Genomic DNA, 18,316 nt, shown 5'->3' on the forward strand with positions numbered 1-18,316 from the left:
GTTTGGAATAGCTCTGCAGTGCTGCTCTGGTTACAAAGATTCAGGGAGATGTAGTAATAAAGAAGTTGTCTTACTGAGATTCTTGAGAGAGAAATAAAACAGATTTTAAGCACCATGCTCCCTGAATATTTTAAGTTAAACATTTTCATCTTTATTATCCAGAAATTTATACATTTAAAAACTATGTTGAACATCTACTGCATGCCAGTTACCATTCGAGCACTTGAGAATAAAACAGATAAAAATGTCTACCTTCAGGGAGCTTATTTTGGCAATTGCTCATAGATTCCAAGAATCAAGGAGTCTTATGGGAAAGGTTGCAGCAAATAGAACCCCTAAGTGAACCCCAGATTTCAATACATGGGGATAGCTAACATGTTCTATGTTTCTGAACTTCTTGGTGTCCATGACAAAGTCAGCCATATTATCTTCAAGAGCTTTGCAAGTGGGGCCTTTCAATAACCCAAAGAGATATTTTTGACCATTACAATGTGTTTAGCAAAAGAAGACACAGGTATAAGATATTCTCAGAGGGACTTTCTGGCAGCAAAGGAAAATTCAGTAGTACATGATCACACTGATTCTGGAGTTATTTTACAGCTAGACCTGATGTAAGTGCACTTGTTTTATAGAGACCTGTGCTGTAATATAACAAGGAACTAATGCCAGTTCAAGTTCCAAGTCTGCCACTTTGTGGTATAACCTTGGACAAATCAATTGGCCTCGGTGAGCTTTTCTTAATTCAAAGAAAGATAAATTGTGTCTAAGTCTTTCTGTTTTGTGTATGTGTGTGTCTTCTTTTTAGAATACAATGAGAGAATGTGTATAATTTCATACATTTGCATAACTCTTTATAATTAAAGCAATTTTTATCACTAATAATGCCAGGATAAAGTTCCTATTATTCTGCTGTCTCCTTTTCTTCTCATAATAAATCAGTATTTCCTTTATATTTAGTTTCACATGTTTTCTCTTTTAATTTCTATTGCAATAGTTCAGTTCCCCGTAGTGTTGCTTCTGAAAAATTGTGATCGTTGCCTCTTCTGATCCAAATTAAAATAGCACTTCCATTAAAAATTTGATTTTTCTAATATTTCTTAATGTCCTGTGTTACATATAAAATAAACTTCAACTTTTGTATTTTGGGTCATAATTTATTTTTCTAGGCATGTTCGTCTTTACAACCCAAACAGTTCATTCCTCTATTCCTGATTATCTCTTATAATTTCTTATACTGGTTTTTACTCAGACTACCCTCCCTGAACAGCATCCCACTTTCTCTCCATTGCTATGAGTTATGTGTGGTCACACATTGTCTGTTTCCTTGTCACCTGTCACTGGTGCCCAGTTCCACAAAGGAGCTCATGAAAGTTTGTCAAATTGAAGAACAAATAAGTTGTCAAGGCATATTTGATCGATGAGTGAATTGATTCACTATTCTCAGTGTAATTTTATGGTGTGCTAGTAATTTCTCAGATTTCTGGGGGTCTTGGAAATTTCCAGTTCATTGTTATGACCCTATTAAGAACTGCATTTCTATATTATTACCAGCACCTGACAAATTTTTCAGTGATATCATGAATTCAATTCCATTATTTCTTGGGCCCATAAATCATCAGACCCCCCCACCCCATTGTTAAGCACCTGACTCATTAGGAGCCAACAGCAATACTCCATACTGCCTAATTCTCTGGTTTACTAAAACATATAATGTTAAGGAATAAATACTTTATATATATATGCCTTATCTTATTCTACTTTATTCAAGCCCTGGGGAGGGGGGTCTCATTTTATCTCTATTTTACAGGTAAGGATTTACCTATAAATCCTTTATAAGAGCCTTGGTGATTAAAAAAAAAAGTTCAAAACTAGCATAGCTTGTTAGAGGTGGAGACATCTAGTCATCTATTCAATTAAGGTGATGATAAGTACACGTTTATATAAGATTATCCATTTAGGTTATATGCTCTCTTTTCTTGCTCCCTCAAATCGGCATTCCACAACACATTCAGAAATAATTTTCAAATATCAAATATTTTTCTACACTGAAAATCCTTTAGATGTTCTCCATGGCCTGCTGGATAATGCACAAAATCCTTAGCATGAGCTACATGGCCCTTCTGGGCTTGGAGCCTAGGCATCTGCACACCTGGGAGCTCTAACTCCACAACCACTCATTCCATTAAAAATGCCCTGAGGATCCTGCGTCCCTCTGGATCTGGTTGCCTTCAGGGCTTGCTCCAGACTCAGTGTCTGGACAGTTAATTTCTCATTATGGATCAGAAGAGTGTACGACCTTGACATTCCACTTAGTATACAGGCCTAAGGGAGACAACTTTGAGAGTGTAGTTTGATGGATGGGGTCCAACCCCAATTATTTGAGAAAAAAAAAAAAGTTAAACAGAACACACTCTGAAAATACCTTCATATATGCCTAAACTTTTTAGCTACTGGAGGAAAAATATCTTGATTTTGCTTGATAGACATGCAACACCTATCATGACAGAAAAGCAAATGTGTGGTAGGCTTGAAATGGAAGGCAATATTGCCTCATTAGAGTTAATTTTAAGTTGGTTTTAAGTGACGCTTTGTCATGCATCTAAATAACTTCAGTGGATTACGGGGGAATGTGTTTATCATATTGCTTGGAATGTGTTTTCTTTTGCTCCCCTAAATATAACCCTTCTCAGAATTGCAATGGGGAGGGGAGGGAAGAAGAGAACGTCCTCCTTCCCTACAGGAGGCTGTGCATGTAATCAGGGCTTTGATGACACTTTCCCCTCCAAGTCTGCCCTTGTCTATCTCCAGGAGCAACTCCGAGCCAGGAAATGCTAGGATCGTCACCATTCTGATGGCTTTCTTCTTCCTCTCTTAGGCTTGCCTGTCCCTTGATGCGTGTATAGAATATTGTTGAAACTCCTAAAAAAGGCACAGTATACGGAGTGGCAAAGAGTGTAGACCCTTAGTGTCAGACTGCTTTGGTTCTAATCTTCATGCTGTCACCTAATAGCCATGTCACCTTGGACAAGTTCACTGTTCTTTCTGTGATGCACTTTTTAACGTAAACTTTATTCGGATGTAATTTATATACCATGAGGTTTATTCGGTAAAAGAGTTCAATTCAATGGTTTTTACTACACTGATGAAATTGTATGACCATCGTCACTATTGGTTTTAGAACATTTTCATCCCCTGCCCACTCCTCCCAAAAATACGTGTACCCATTAGCAGCCACTTCTCATTTCTTCCCACCCCTCCCACCAGCCCCTGGCAACCACCAATATATATTTTCTGTCTCTATGGATTTGCTTTTGCTGGAAATTTCATATAAATGAAACCATGTAAGATGTAGTCCTTTGTAACTGGCTCCTTTCTCTTAGTAAATGTTTCCAAAGTCCATTTATGTTATGGCACTAATAGTACTTCATTTCCTTTTATTGTCGAATAATGTTCCATTGTATGGGTATATACTTTGTCTATCCATTCATCAATTGCACTTTTGGGTTGTTACGACTTTTTAATGATTAAGAATAACGCTGCTATGAACATTCATGTGCAAGTTTCTGTGTGGACACATGTTCTGAATGCCTGGGTAGATACCTAGGAATGGAATCGCTGGGTCATGTAGTGACTCTGTTTGACCTCTTGAGGAACTTCCAGGCTATTTTCCCAAACAGCCACATCAATTTCCATTCCCATCAGCAGTATAGGAATGTTCCAATTTCTCCACATCTTTACCAACACTTGTCACCGTTATTTTTGACTATAGCCATCCTTGTTGGTGTAATGTGATAGCTCATTATCCTTTTTTGTTTGTTTGCTTGCTTGTTGTTCAATTACTAGACTTCCATGTTTTAAAACAGTTTTAGATGTACAGAAAAATTGAGCAGCTTGTATATTTACATATTTCTCCCCCCGCCACAGTTTCCTCAATTATTAACCTCTTATATTAGTATAATGCCATATTAGTTTCCTTGGGGTGCTATCATAAATTACCATAAATCAGGTAGCTTAAAAGAACAAGAATTTGTTCTCTCATAGTTCTGGAGGGTTGAAGTCTGAAATTAATGCATTAGCAACGTCATGCTGCCTCTGAAGGCTCTAGAGGAGAAAAGTTCCTTGCTTCTTCCCAGTTCTATTGATTGCTGGCAACCCTTGGGATTCCTGGCTTACAGCTGCATCATTCCAGTTTCTGCTTCCATCTTAATGTAGTATCTTCCCTGTGTATGTGTCTATTCCTCTCATGGTCTTCTTATAAGGACACCATATGTTGGATTTAGGGCCCACCCTCATTCAGCATGACCTCTCCTTAACTTGATTACATCTGCAAATGCTATTTCCATATAAGGTCATATTCACAGGTACACGAGGTTAGGATTTCTACATATCTTTTCACAAGGTATGTTTATGAACCAAATTAACAAACCATCATCGATACATTATTACATCGTTTATTCAGATTTCCTTTGTCCTATTGTTCTAATGTCCCTAAAGTTCTTTTTTCTGTTCTAGGATCCATCCAGGGTACCACATTATGTTTAGTTATCATGTTTCCTTGATTTCCTCTTGACTGTAACCTTTTCCTTGCGACTTTCCTTATTTTTGGTGAGCTTGACGGTACTGAGGAATACTAAGTCAGGTATATCGTAGAAAGATCCCGCATTGGAAGTTTTCTGTTTTTCTCATAGTCAGATTTGAGTTTTAGGTTTTAGGGAGGAAGGTCATAGAATCTTTGTGAGTAAGAACACACAGTGTCATTTTCATTACATCATATCATGGTACATACAATCAGCACGGCATCCCTGTCGATGTGAACCTTGATCGCCTGGCTGAAGTATTAGTTAGGCTTCTCCAACTGTAAAATCTCTCTTGTTTCACTCTTTCCACACGGCACTCTTTGGAAGGAAATCACTATGTGAAGCAGCCTACATATAATTGGAAGGTTTTCCTGCCCTCTATGTTTTTCCACCTGCTTTTTCATCCATAAAATAGAAATAACAATACTACCTACTAATTCAGAGTGGTGAGGTGAAAGTTTATGAGTTCATTTATGTAGTTTTAGGAATAGTTACTTGCACAGAGTAATCATTCAATAAACATTAACAATTATTAGCATTATTATCATTATTAAAGCCCTCACCCTTTGTCTTCTATTATAATAGAATTGCACATGTCTGTCCTCTTTGTGGTATAGTTACTTCCTTGCTGGTAGATGCATATCATTTTAACATTTCTATACCTGCCATGTCACTATATTTTAGAAAAAGTTAACGTTCAGTTTTAAAAGATACATATAGATAGATAGATAGATAGATAGATAGATAGATAGATATATAGATAGATAGATAGAATTACTTAACAAATTCCTTTGTGTAGCCATTCGGAGAAGAGTAAATTTCACAGCTGACCTTGGATAAATGACCATTCAAATTGAGGCAGCCCTAGAAACTAATAGACAGCCATTAAAAAATACCCCAAATATTTTCAAATGCCCATTGTTCCATCACTATAATTTATCTCCTTAGTTGCCTGAAGAATCTTCATCTTTAGTTTTCAAGTTCATTTTAATAGGCTTTTCTTGGCTGACTAATCAGTCATAGGCACTCAGGGGATAATGAAGATTAGTAACAAATAGTCCTTGGTCCCTGCCCTCATTAACCTTACAATCTAATTGTGGAGACAGAAATAAATAACTCTAACATGAGTTATAACAGGAGTATAACTAAAGCTTTTGACAATGCGCAAAAGGGAATAATTAATTGTGGCCATGATTATTATCACGGAAGATTTCACAGATTTGTAACATTTCTGATGACCTCTGAAGAACAAGTAAAATTTCAATAAATAGATTAGTAAAAGAAATTCTACCCTGTAGAAACTGCATGAACAGAGACATGAATAGGATAACAAACAATAGCTACTATTTAGTGATAAGTCATTTATAAGCATTCTAAAATTTTCTAGGCCCCCTTACATGGTTTAAATTTTTAATCATCACTAGAGAATTCTGAAAGATCAATACTATTCATATGATTATCCCCTATGGGAGTGATTAAAAGTGACTAGTTCTGACTATTCAGTAGAATTTCAGATGTGGGATGACAGGAGGTAAGACTTGGAAGGATAGAGGTTGGATGAGACTGAAAGCTAACTTGGAACCAGATTTGTAAAGGGCTTTGAATGCCAGCTTGTGAGATCTGGGTTTTGGTTCTGAGGGCAATAGGGAGCCATTAAAAGAAAATGAGTGCCTTAGTATGTTCAAACTGGTTTGTATTGCAAAGAAGAGGAATCCATGGTGTCAGTGGAGAGAAATGTATCACATTTAGCTACTCTAATTTAGAGGAACATTTCCTATCAGAATGACCTTGTTGAAAGAAGACAAAGCAAGGAAGGGAAAACTGAAAAATGCTTATATTCTTATGACCTTAATAGGGAAACGAGCACTCATAATTTAAGCAGATGGAACAAGTGGTCCACAGGAACTTACCATCCCAGGGTACACATGCATGTTACTTTAGAAAAGGTGTTTTTCTACTTGTGTTATTATTGTAATGAGAAAAATAAAACAAAACAGAACTGCTCTAACCAAGGGGAAAGCAATGTGTGATCCAGTTTACTCTACCTTAGAGGGAAAACTAGAGGAGTTTCGAAGGGGTTGGTTTATTAAAAATGAATACGAAATATCCTTTGCATTCATGTTAAAAATAAAAGTGAATACATAAACATGATCAGGAAATTCTTAGTATTACAGACAAGTGGTATCTATTGCTGACTTGATCTTGATCCGTTTATATAAACTACACTTCTGTAGATACATATTGCCTCACCCGCCTTCCTCTCTAATGGCATCAGAAGTTAAACAAGTCAATAAAGTGGAGAAATCCATGATGAAAACAGGATAGAAGAATCAATAGCAAGCTCATTTGGGCAATAAATGTAGAATAGAATGGAGGAGAGGACAGTTGAAGTGAGGAAAATTTGGAGAGTGTTGCAGCAGTCACTTATACGAGATAATTAGGAATTGAATAAACCAATGAGATTTTGAAATCTTTTCTGATAATCGTAGATACTCCTGGGAGAAGTAATAGCTTAGGCAATTTTCGAATCATATATTAAATCTATAGAGATGTAAATGTTAGATTTAGAAGGCATCTCTTCTATTGAACCAATTAATTCAATCTTCTCCTAAACAGAAAGGGAAAGAATGAGGCAGAAATGGAATCCAGGTGCTTGAAGAATGTAGAATCAAGAGCAATCAAATAAATTAAAGAGAAGAAAAGGTTTCATGGAAGATGAACTTTGCCAACTTCAGAGTTTTGCCAAGAGGAATCCTCACTGAGTCATCATCTAAACCAAGTCAGCCTGTAGAAAATAAATGTACATAGAAGCATCTTTTTAACAAAAAACAGATCCTATCCCCTCCCAGCCACCAGATATGTTCTAATATTTTAATTTTCTTTCAATTCTTCTCTGAAGACCACCAATTTATAACCAGCCCCTTGAAGAAAAGTAAAATCTTCACAGTGAGCATTTTCCATAGATCATACCTTAGAATTCCTGTAGGGAAAAAAAAAAAAAAAAAAACTACTCTGGACCAGTGAGACATACATTAATATGAATAAGTAGAACTAAGCAGTAGAGAAAATGTCTGTATCCATGATGATGACTCCTCTCTGTGTGAAGCAAAAAGTCACATGACCTGTTTCCTTTTCCATAAAATGCAAATGATGGTATAAACCTACTTTACTAGGCATTTATGAAGGCTTACGTCAACATGCTTTTAAAGTTGAAGGCTGCATGTAATTAGCACTGCACTGTAAGTTGTTAATGTGCTCCGTAGTTCTTTCAGTCATACATTACATCTTTAATTTGGGCTAAATTAACTTAAGATTTGTAAGAATTCCAGCAGAAGCTAGGCTGAAGATTGTTTTTTAATGTTCATTTTGTTTTGAATAGAAATGTTATATAGTTATTGTAGACCTATAAAATTAAAACCAGTCTATGGAAGCAGTAAAGCATAGTGGTTAAAACCCCCCAGCTGTGCCATTCATATGCAGGTTAGCCCTATATTTTAAATAACATCTCTGTGCATGGACCTGTTTTTATTTCTAAAAAGAGAAAAAAACAATGGCTTCTTCACAGAGTTGTGGTAAGAATTAAAACTCCTGCTGTGATCTGTAAAGGTCTTTGAGTAATTGCTGACTCGGAGTAAGTATTCAATAAGTGTTGGTAACTGTTTTTGCTGTTATTATTTTTCTTATTTTAATGAATCAGTTTATATATATATATATAAACTTCACATGGAAGATATATAGGATAAAAGCATAATTTAAGAAATAGTAATTAGTTGGCACTTTGGAAGCATCATATCCACCCCTGATTTCGTCCCTCTCTATCCTAATGCCCTAAGGATAATTGTTGTGCTGTATTTTCTCTTCCTGGCTTCATCTTCAAATGGTTGATTCTTCATTTTCCATGACTTTGGGAGAGCAGGTATAACTTTGTGTCCGTATAGCTTTATAGAGTCTGCTTATTACTCATGAAAATATGGTGGCCTCAAGGTTATTTTAAAGCTTGATCAAATAATTGTTTTAGTCTGTGCTATTGGGTTGCTTTTGTTGTTGTTGTTTGGTAGTATATTTTGGTTTTCGCTGTTTTTTTTTTTTTTTTTTTTGGAGGGGCAATTAAATCTCTCTAGTATTTAGTTAACTTCTGGTCTATTTCTTTCCAGTCAATTTCTTGTGTCAACAACAAAAATCCAAAGTTCTCCCTTAAAATCTCAGATAAGCTGTCTTTCTCTGCTTCCTCGCCCCCTTGCTTCTTTTTACCCACATTCCACAGGCAAGAACTACACAGGTAATTCCACCTAGATGTGAAAGTTCTGGGAAATGTAGTTTAGCTGTGGACCCAGAAAAAGAAAACGGGATGGTTAACATCTAGCCAGTATCTGCCACAAATTCTGTGCAGGTGTTTTAGTTGTTTATGGTAGGGGACTAGTTCAGGGTACCAAGTCTGGCTCATAGCTAGAAATCAAAGTGTATTATAATTTTCATTGTTCTCTACTCTGAAATTATAGTTTGAATCCCTTATAGTATAATGGTTTCTAATAGTTTTTTTTTTGTAATCTCCAGGTAATAGATTTTTTTCCTTTTTATTTTTATTAATTGCTAATTTTATGTCATTGTCAGTAAAGAATGTGGCCCATACAATTTATATTATTTGGAACTTGATGAAGCCTATATTTAGCCTACTATATGATCATTAAAAAATAAATGTTACATGAACAATCGAAAATCAAGTTAATGAGAAAATGGGAGACTGAAAAAACTCCAATTACTTCCCATCTCACTTAAATAAAATTCAACCTCTCATAAAGCTCTAAATGACCTTTTCCCTGCCTGTGTCCACACACTTATCTGTCACTTTTCTTCCACTTATTTATGAAGCTTCTCCACACTGGCCTCCTTTTTATTTCTGCCTTGGTTCTTTGCACCTGCTGCTCCTACTGTCTCCAGATTTAGCCTCTTTAGTTCAAATGTCACCTCTCAAACAGCATTCCCTAGGCCAACCCAGTCACATACTAATACTCAACCTTATTTCATTCTTTTCATACCATTCATCATTATTTGAAATTGTTAACTTATTTGTACATTATCTTTCCTCCCCAAATAAAATGTAATTCTAAGAAAGAGGAACTTTTGCCATTCTTATTTATTGGTTTATTCTTCATGCTTACAAGAGTGCTGAGAATGTAATAACACTAAATAAATATATGCTGAATGAATTAATGACTATAATTTATCTTACTCTCTCATCCATGCCTAATCCCAAGATGCAGATGTTATGACGTTGAATCATTCAAAAGTTGCTATTACTCTCATCTCTTTCATTTCTCTTTCATTTATCTCATTACCTCCCTTCCTCCCTCCCTCCCTTATTCGAGGAAGTTTGTCTTGCTAAGTTGAATTGTACATTCAAAAATATATTTCACAACATAAAACTTTTGACTAGGATTTGGTAAATGACTTTTTTCTATTCTTCATTTATGGTCACATTTTGTCTTCTTATGTATCTTTATTTTATATTTTGGTAGGAGAATGGCAAGAAATATGTTTCCTTGAGTCATTTATGGTGTTTTCCAAAACTCTAACACAGCTTTTACCTATGCCTTAGCCTTCAAAAAATATTTTAAAAATTAAAAACAATCTATGTCAGATCTTGGAGACAAATTGAAGCTTTCATGCAAACACACTTTCTAAATATTTTATCAGCATTCATTTGCATAGACTTGATATGCTTATAATGAATCAGTCTTAATCTCTTTATGAAAGCTGAACTTATGAATCTTCCCTTGATAACATAATGTTGCATTTGACTATGGTATTGAGTAAAAATAATTTGATTCTCCCTAAAATTCACTTTTTGATTCAGGGTTCTATACCCTTAACTATCTCCTTAATTATTTCAAACAAATAATGTTTCATTTTTATTAATTAAATAAATATGATACTAGGTCCAATTCACTTGAGACAGTATATCTCAGAGAAGAGAAACAGCTGCAGAGTGTGTGTGTCTATGTGTGCACACACACGTGCTATAGTGATGAGGGGGTTGGTGGAAAGGCTTCTTCAAGTGAAGAAAATAAAAACAGATTTAAACTGTGAGTTGTGCATTGTAAACCTCTCATGAGCGAAGGCTGGTAGCCCACGGATATTATGCGTTATTCAAGTCCCTTAGGAAATAGCAAGGTTATTTTCAGGATAGTCTGTGCACAAAGGGCTATGTATTGCCTTCAAACTGATGTTCATTAGGAATGAAAAATGCCAAAGCAGTTTATATACAGCCTACTCCATGTCCTGGTTGGTCCTGATTGCTCTGTTCAAGGTAGGGTGTCTTGAATTCTGGGAAAAGTTTACAATATAAGCTTTCATATCTTACTCATAAGAAGCATCCCAGCTAAAAATAAATAAATAAATAATGGAGTTATTAGGGTGGACATTCATATAGGATGCTGATATAATTGTCCTGCTTTCTGGAGATTAATATCATTCAAAAAGTGGATGATTTCTTCTCATATGTATAACGTGGAAAATAATTAAGGAAAGGAGCATAACAGCAGGATGATTGAGCATAAATTTTGAGTATCAGTGGTTAGCAGGTATGTAATTCAAATCTGAAAAATAAAAACTATTACTATTACTTTTAACACTAAGTGTAAGCTTGCTATGTTCCTGACACATTTTAATTCCCTAACTCATAATGAGAAATCGATGGGGTAAGTACTAGTATTACCCCTATTTTATTATACGTGAGGAAACTAAAGCTTAGGAAGGTTAAATAATTTGCCCAAAGTTATATTGTTACTAAGTTGAGGCTCAAGATTTAGAAACCCAGCAGCATAACTTCAGGGACCAGGCTTTAAATGACCAATGGATAGATGGACAGACAGATGGACAGATGGACAGATGACTGGATGGATGGATAAATATATGCGTTAGTTCTTGGATGGTGTCCAATAAAAGTAAATTAAGTGCACTTGAAACTTTTTTATTCCAATTAATTTTGAATTTAAAAAATTTTGATTTTTCTCAAAAAAGCCAGTTGCAATAGTATCCTAAATAGTGTCCCCACCTCATGAAAATGGTTGGACAGCCTAATCTCTCATTAGTACCTAGAACTTGCTACACACAGAGTCACCTGTCCCAAATGAGAAGAGCTGGCGGTCTGTCCTGCTCATTCATTAGTACCATCTGAGTGCCAAATTGATGTTTTACATATTTACTTGCTTCTCATTAGGAACAAGGCCAGAGCACCAACCAACTCTCAGAGCAAAACGCCCCAGAGCTTCCCTTCATACAACTGCACAGCACATAATGCTAAGGTTTGTTAAAATACCACGCGCTTGCAAATTTTTTCAATAATTGCTGTAAATATTCACCAGAGGGGGGAATATTTATTCATTTGCTTAATTTCTAATAATGCTTTCTGTGATGGTAATATTTCATTAGTCTCTCTTACATTTAATTTGGTATCTGACCAATTAAATTTATGCTTTTAAGCTAATGGTACAGGCTTTGAATGTTTAGCGCTTCATTCATGTTATTTGTTCTTAGATTTAGTATCCATATAGCCTGTTGGCCATGTTAATTTCTAATGAGAATTTTATAAAATGCCTTGGAGGCTCATTATAATTTGAGCTTCTTTCTTTCCATTCAAATGAGCTCCATTATTAAAATATAGCATTTCTTGCCATTGAATAAGTGTTGGCTCCCGAGAACACAGGCTTCTCCCTGCAGGACTTGTGGACATTAGCCATGTGTGTGTTGCTGAAGCTCAACCTTCTAACCTAAGAAACTCTCCCCTTATTCTTTTATTTTAATACACTCCCTACTTATCTGTAATTCATATACAGCCACATAATATATCTTGTAATTTTTTTAAGTTTATTGAGAAACTTGTTTTCTTTTTCCAGCTTTGTTGAAGTGTGACTGACAAATAAAATTTCAATATATTTAACATGTAAATTTGATAATTTGACATTGTGGAATGATTTCTCTAATCAAGTCAATTCATGCATTTATCACCTCACATAATTATCTTTTCTATGACAATGTTTAAGATCTATTAGCAAATTTCAAGTATGAAATCCAGTATTATTAACTATAGTCACCATGCTGTATATCATCACGACTTGTTTCTCTTATAACTGAAAGTTGATACATTTTTAATAATCTCTCCCCACTTCCCATATTCCATATTATATGATTCTTGCATTAACCCTGAGAGTATTACTACTATTCTATTGAGATAACAGGATCAGAGATGTCTGCAACTTGTCAGTTATCACCCAGCCAGAAATGCTAGGGTCTATATTCAAACACATGTGCTGCGACTCATAAAATTCCATCTTCTCTTCTACATCTCCCCAAAGTGCACTAATACCTTTAGCATCATTCTACCTCACCCCCAGGCACACATTCCATGTCAACAGATTTTACTATTAAAAAAGTGTGTCTCTAATGACAATTGTTTTCATTTATACAGGTTGTACTTCACAGAATAAGTCTCAGCTGTCTTCCATTTGAAGTCCTTCAAATATTAGGATGTAGGATAATTTCTTTCCTTTTTATTCCGCAAATAAAAAAATTGCAATTCCTTTATCTGTGACTCTTTAGCTAGCATAATTTATCATTTGCCCAGCTAACGTGGCCACTCTTCTTTGATCATATTCTGCTTTATGTGTAACCTGGCTAATACAGAGAAAAGAATATTAGCATCTTCCTACTTCTAGAGACTATACTCTTGTTAAGGCTGACTGACATGGAATTGTTTTTTGTTTGTTTGGTTTGGCAGACCTATGCATAGTTAACTCATGTCACTTATACTGTGGGATAAGTCTTCTAAATCAGCAGTCGCCAATGTTTCTGGCACCAGGGACCAGTGCTCCTATGAGAATCTAATGCCTGATAGTCTGAGGTGGAGCTGAGGCGGTGATGCTAACACTGGGGAGTGGCTGCAAATACAGATGAAGCTTCACTCACGCACTGTTCACCTCCTGCTGTGTGTCCCAGCTACTAGCAGGCCACGGCCGATACCAGTCCATGGCCCAGGGGTTGGGGCCCTCTGTTCTAAGTCATTGTTATATATTTGCCTGATGAAGCACTTCCTCCCTCTACCTTGGATTTGTTCAGTTAGTAGAGGAGTACTTTGAATCTGACACCTTTTATACATGATTTCAGACACTCAACGAATCCAGCCACAGCTGTGGAAATAAACTCTACACCTTCCTGTCCATCTAGACACAGGTGCAACCCAACAGCACCTCACCTTATTCCTATGCCACTTGTCTCTTGCCTCTCACCCCAGAGCTTCCCTACAGACATAAAATATGGGTACTACAAGACTTCCTTGATCCCAGTTTGTGCAAATCAGACATTTGAGGGAGTTAATACCTTATGGAATGAATTTTGGCCAGTAGGACAGGATGCTGTGTATAAACTCCCCCCACCCCAAACTGTTTGAGATGGAGTCCATGCAGCTTCTCAGAAGATGGCTCCACAACGTCAAATAGTCATTTCAGTGGCACCAGCTCAATAAGCACCATTGTATTGGCTTTCGTTCTTGCTCGCCGCCCCCCTTTTTTTTTTCCTGCTCACTTCTGCTTCTCTCTGATTTTACTTCTTAATGAAATGGTAGTGGATAAGCCTTGGGCTCAGGCTCTGATTTGGGGGAATCCAGGCTAAAGACCAATTGTAAAATGTTAATACCTCCCTTAAGTTGACTCTATTTTAGATTTGAAGCATTCATATTTTTAAGAGATTCTAATTCTTTCATCTAGAATATTTGTTCTTATTCTCATCTTCATATTCTAAACTTCGACAATAAAGAATTTTCAAATATATGAAAAGGAAATGACCATAATAATATTAATTGGAAGCTACACAACTTGACAAATATTTTTTAGTGTAAAGGTGTTTTTTTAAAACAAAACAAAACAAAAAAATGCTTTCTTGTAGAGAAAGGAGGGTGGGGAAAAAGTAGTTCCATAGACTTAGTGGCTAGTAGTAGGTAAAGGTACAAGGAAAATATTTTCACTACAAGGATTCCAAATTAAAGTAGGCACATCCAGCAAGACTGAAAGCCCCACAGACTGCTCTAAGAAGTACTTGTCATTCTTCTACAGACTGTATTTACCAAACTATGTCAACTTTCAGGATCTAGTCTAGTTTTAGTGAGGAAACTATATCATCAATGATTATTTTTAGTTTAGAAAATATGTGTCTATAGACTGCTCATTTTTGTTTAAATTAAACCTTACAACTTATTAAATCTAACAATTTGTTTAAATAATGGAGCTAGAGGTAACCTTAGATATTTTCCAAAACTTGCTTCCACTAACGCTTTTCAAATGAGAGAAAACTGAGGTCTAGAGAGATAGGGTAGCCTGTGTTGGATCAACAAGAAAAAAATAACAACAGAGCTCAGACTAGATTACTAAATTCAAGGGCTTTTCACAACACTAATCTTTTAGCTTTAAAGGAACAGAAGATTTTTGTTCTGTTCCGAGGAATTCTCATTAGTAATAGTCCTGTGAGAATAAACTATGGAAATATAGCTGAGACAAAAACACAGCTTGTAAAGACTATTTTTGGTATTTTAGCATTTTAAGTCTCTTTTTAACCCTTGAATATAGAATTGTCTCCTGTTCTTAAATACCACAACTCATTGAACCCCCAATCCTGACAGTTGTAGCTTTGAGAATATATCCTGAATCTGAATACTCTTACGTTCTTCATCCTTAAATCATAGTCCAAAAAGTTATCATCTCCTTCACTCATTCTTGAATTCTATAGAATATTATCTACCGAGCAGTTAGTGTGAACTTTCCAAATATTAATCTGACTAGGTCATTCTTTCGCTCAAAATGTCTCAATGGCTTTACAGTAAAATTCAAAGATGGCTTCCAAGGCTCCGTAAGGTCTGTCACCTGCCTACGTATCCATCTTTTTGTCTACAACTTTCACTTCACTCATTTTACAGTAGTCAATATGGCTGTTTAGTACTTCTCGGAGAGACTAATGTTGTTTCCACGTTAGGATTTATATGCTTGATATTTTCTCAGGCCAGAATGTTCCTCTCTCAGATTTCACTGTTTTGTCCTTTGCAACAATCAGGTATTTGCTCATGTCACTTTCACATACTCCTTCCCCAACCATCACCTTCTTCCTCCTCTCTTTCCTATTGTATTCTTGCTTTATAGCGATGATCACTCTCTGAAGTTAGATAACATAATTTAATGATATACATTTTATGTCTTGCTTACTAGAATGTAAGCTCCAGGTCAGAGCATTTGTATTGTTCGTCTCAGTATCTGCAGCACCTAAAGCAATGCCTACTACAGGGGTGGTGCTGAATAAAAGTTTATCGAATGAATGAATGCATAGGTTATACATCTTTACTACAGAGAAGTATTTTTCTGCAAACATATGCCATTATGATTTTACTTTCCATTTCCCAGCAGTTATTCTGTTAACTAAGCAATTCACCATTAATAGAGAGTCAATCAAGAAAGCGAGTCGCCAGTTCAAGCTGTTAGAGTGCATTGAATTATCCTTGCAACAGAATGCCTGGAACCTGAATGTCAAAGCCATTTGGCTGCAACTTATTTACTGCTTTTGGATCATAGAGATGGTTGTATTCAAATGATCTCATAATAGCAGAAGAGCTCCTAGATGGCCTATCATCAATTATATTATTACTTTACACTCTGTGAACGGTATCTAATTAGTCCCCACAGCATTCCTAGTTGGGCACAGAGGAAAGTGAAAAGGCTAATAGATATATCATGGGTGGCTTTAATGCATGAATTAAACTGTGTATTCGAACAGCAAACTTTCTTCTCTATTTTAGACCTGCTGTGTCCAGTTTAATATGTTCGCTAGACAAATGCTAGAGTATAGTCTCATCTAAGTGCTTTTGTTATTAATCTAAGGAGTTGAAATTTATCTGTAAGATATCATGTAATAAAGTTTTCTAAAGAAATCTCACATGATATATTGTCTAGGGGGTGGGAATTTCTCCAAGGAATGGAAAAACTTTACAGGCAACATAACATAATGGATCGTTGAAATCAGCCATAATTAGATTTAAGCCAAGGCCCTGCACCTTCCTAATTGTATAATTTGGGGCAACTTACTGAGCTTGTTGGAGACTCATTGTCTTTATGAAATTGAGATGACAGTGGTACTCACTTAATAGGGTACTGTGATGACTAGCATGAGACAGTGCATGGAAACAGTACACTGACTGGCAGATTAAGAGTGCTTTGAATACATCATCTATCATCATTAATTTTTTAAAGCATCAATCAACAAGTACTTATTGAAAGACATACTACATTAACATAACATAATTTAGGCCATGGGTGTCGAAATACCGATTCTGCCTTATCTGATCTTATAATAACTTTGGTGAAACAAAGTATGCATACCCTAAATGAAATGTTAATGATAAAAACTGCAAATACAGTAAAAAATGTAGTAACAGATATAAGGCTCAAGAGAAGAGTTTTAGGCTAAGATGATCAGATTTGTCTCACAAAAGGGAGTGAAATTCAAGAATTATTGATAGAAAGTTAGAAATGGAAGTGAAGAGATTCTTTGGTGGAAGAAATTATGCTAATTTCAAGTTCCCATTGTCTGGGTTCATTGCTGTTTATCTTGTAGTTGTTCCATTTGAATACAGTTTCCCTGGAGACCTTCACTTCAGAAATAATTGTTAGCCTCATTCTGGTGCCACATGTACCCGAGAATGAGAAAACTGTATTTATTCAAGGATGTTATTTTATACCAACATATGCAACACCTTATTTTTGCATATCTAAAGACTCACATGTCCCTTGGACCAAGTTTTTCTTCTTTGTATTATAGTAGTAAATTTAATGGATGCAAAGACTAAAAGTATTAGAGCCATGAATAAGTAAGCTTATCCTTCCTGGGAAAAATGACCCTGCTTCCAGAGCACACAAAAGAGGTAAAAATATGAGTTAATTCAATGCTTTTTCTCCCAAAGATTTCTCCTATATGAACTTTTTTTTTCCTAGTTAAAAACACAAATTACATTGCATTATGCTTGTTAAACATTTCAGTAAAAAGTGGGACTCTAATACAAAACGACTGCTCTGTATTGAAAATGGGACTTTTTTACAGAGTTTTTATGAAGTGTGACCTCATTCCATTAGTAATAATACACTTTGTGATTTTTCTTTCATCCATTGATCTTGCAATAGCATTGCTAACATTAACTAATTAATCCTCTTATCATCTTCATGAACAAGGTAAGGCATTTATTTAAAGGCTCACTCTGCCGTGGTGAAACTTGGGCAAAAACTGCTTGACAGTGCTTGATGAATGTGTGGTGCCCAGGTGACAGTGAAGAGATGACTTTTAAAAGAAGAGAGATGCTTAACTTTTCTGGCACAGGCACCTCCATCTCACAGGCAATCTGACAACTTTCTCCATATACTCTTATTGGCTCAAATCTATTTCCATCTGTTTGGAAGGCATGGTGCCCAAGCAAGCATTGGTCAGATTCTTGGCTCTGTGCATGTAAGATGAGTGCTTTCTGGGCAGTCTGTGTCCTCCTGCCACGTGGCATCTGTTTTACCAGATGTCTCACCTCTGGGTCCATTGGTATGCCAGCCCTGTTGCTGCATGTCTATTTACAGCACATCTGCTGCTGTGCAAATGCCAAGCAACAAAGTAAATGGTAGGGCTGTGGGGTGTGTGTGTGTGTGTGTGTGTTTGTGTACATATAT

The sequence above is a fragment of the Pteropus medius genome, unplaced genomic scaffold, assembly GCF_902729225.1.
Source record: "Pteropus medius unplaced genomic scaffold, Ma_sr-lr_union100, whole genome shotgun sequence".
Classification (NCBI taxonomy): domain Eukaryota; kingdom Metazoa; phylum Chordata; class Mammalia; order Chiroptera; family Pteropodidae; genus Pteropus; species Pteropus medius.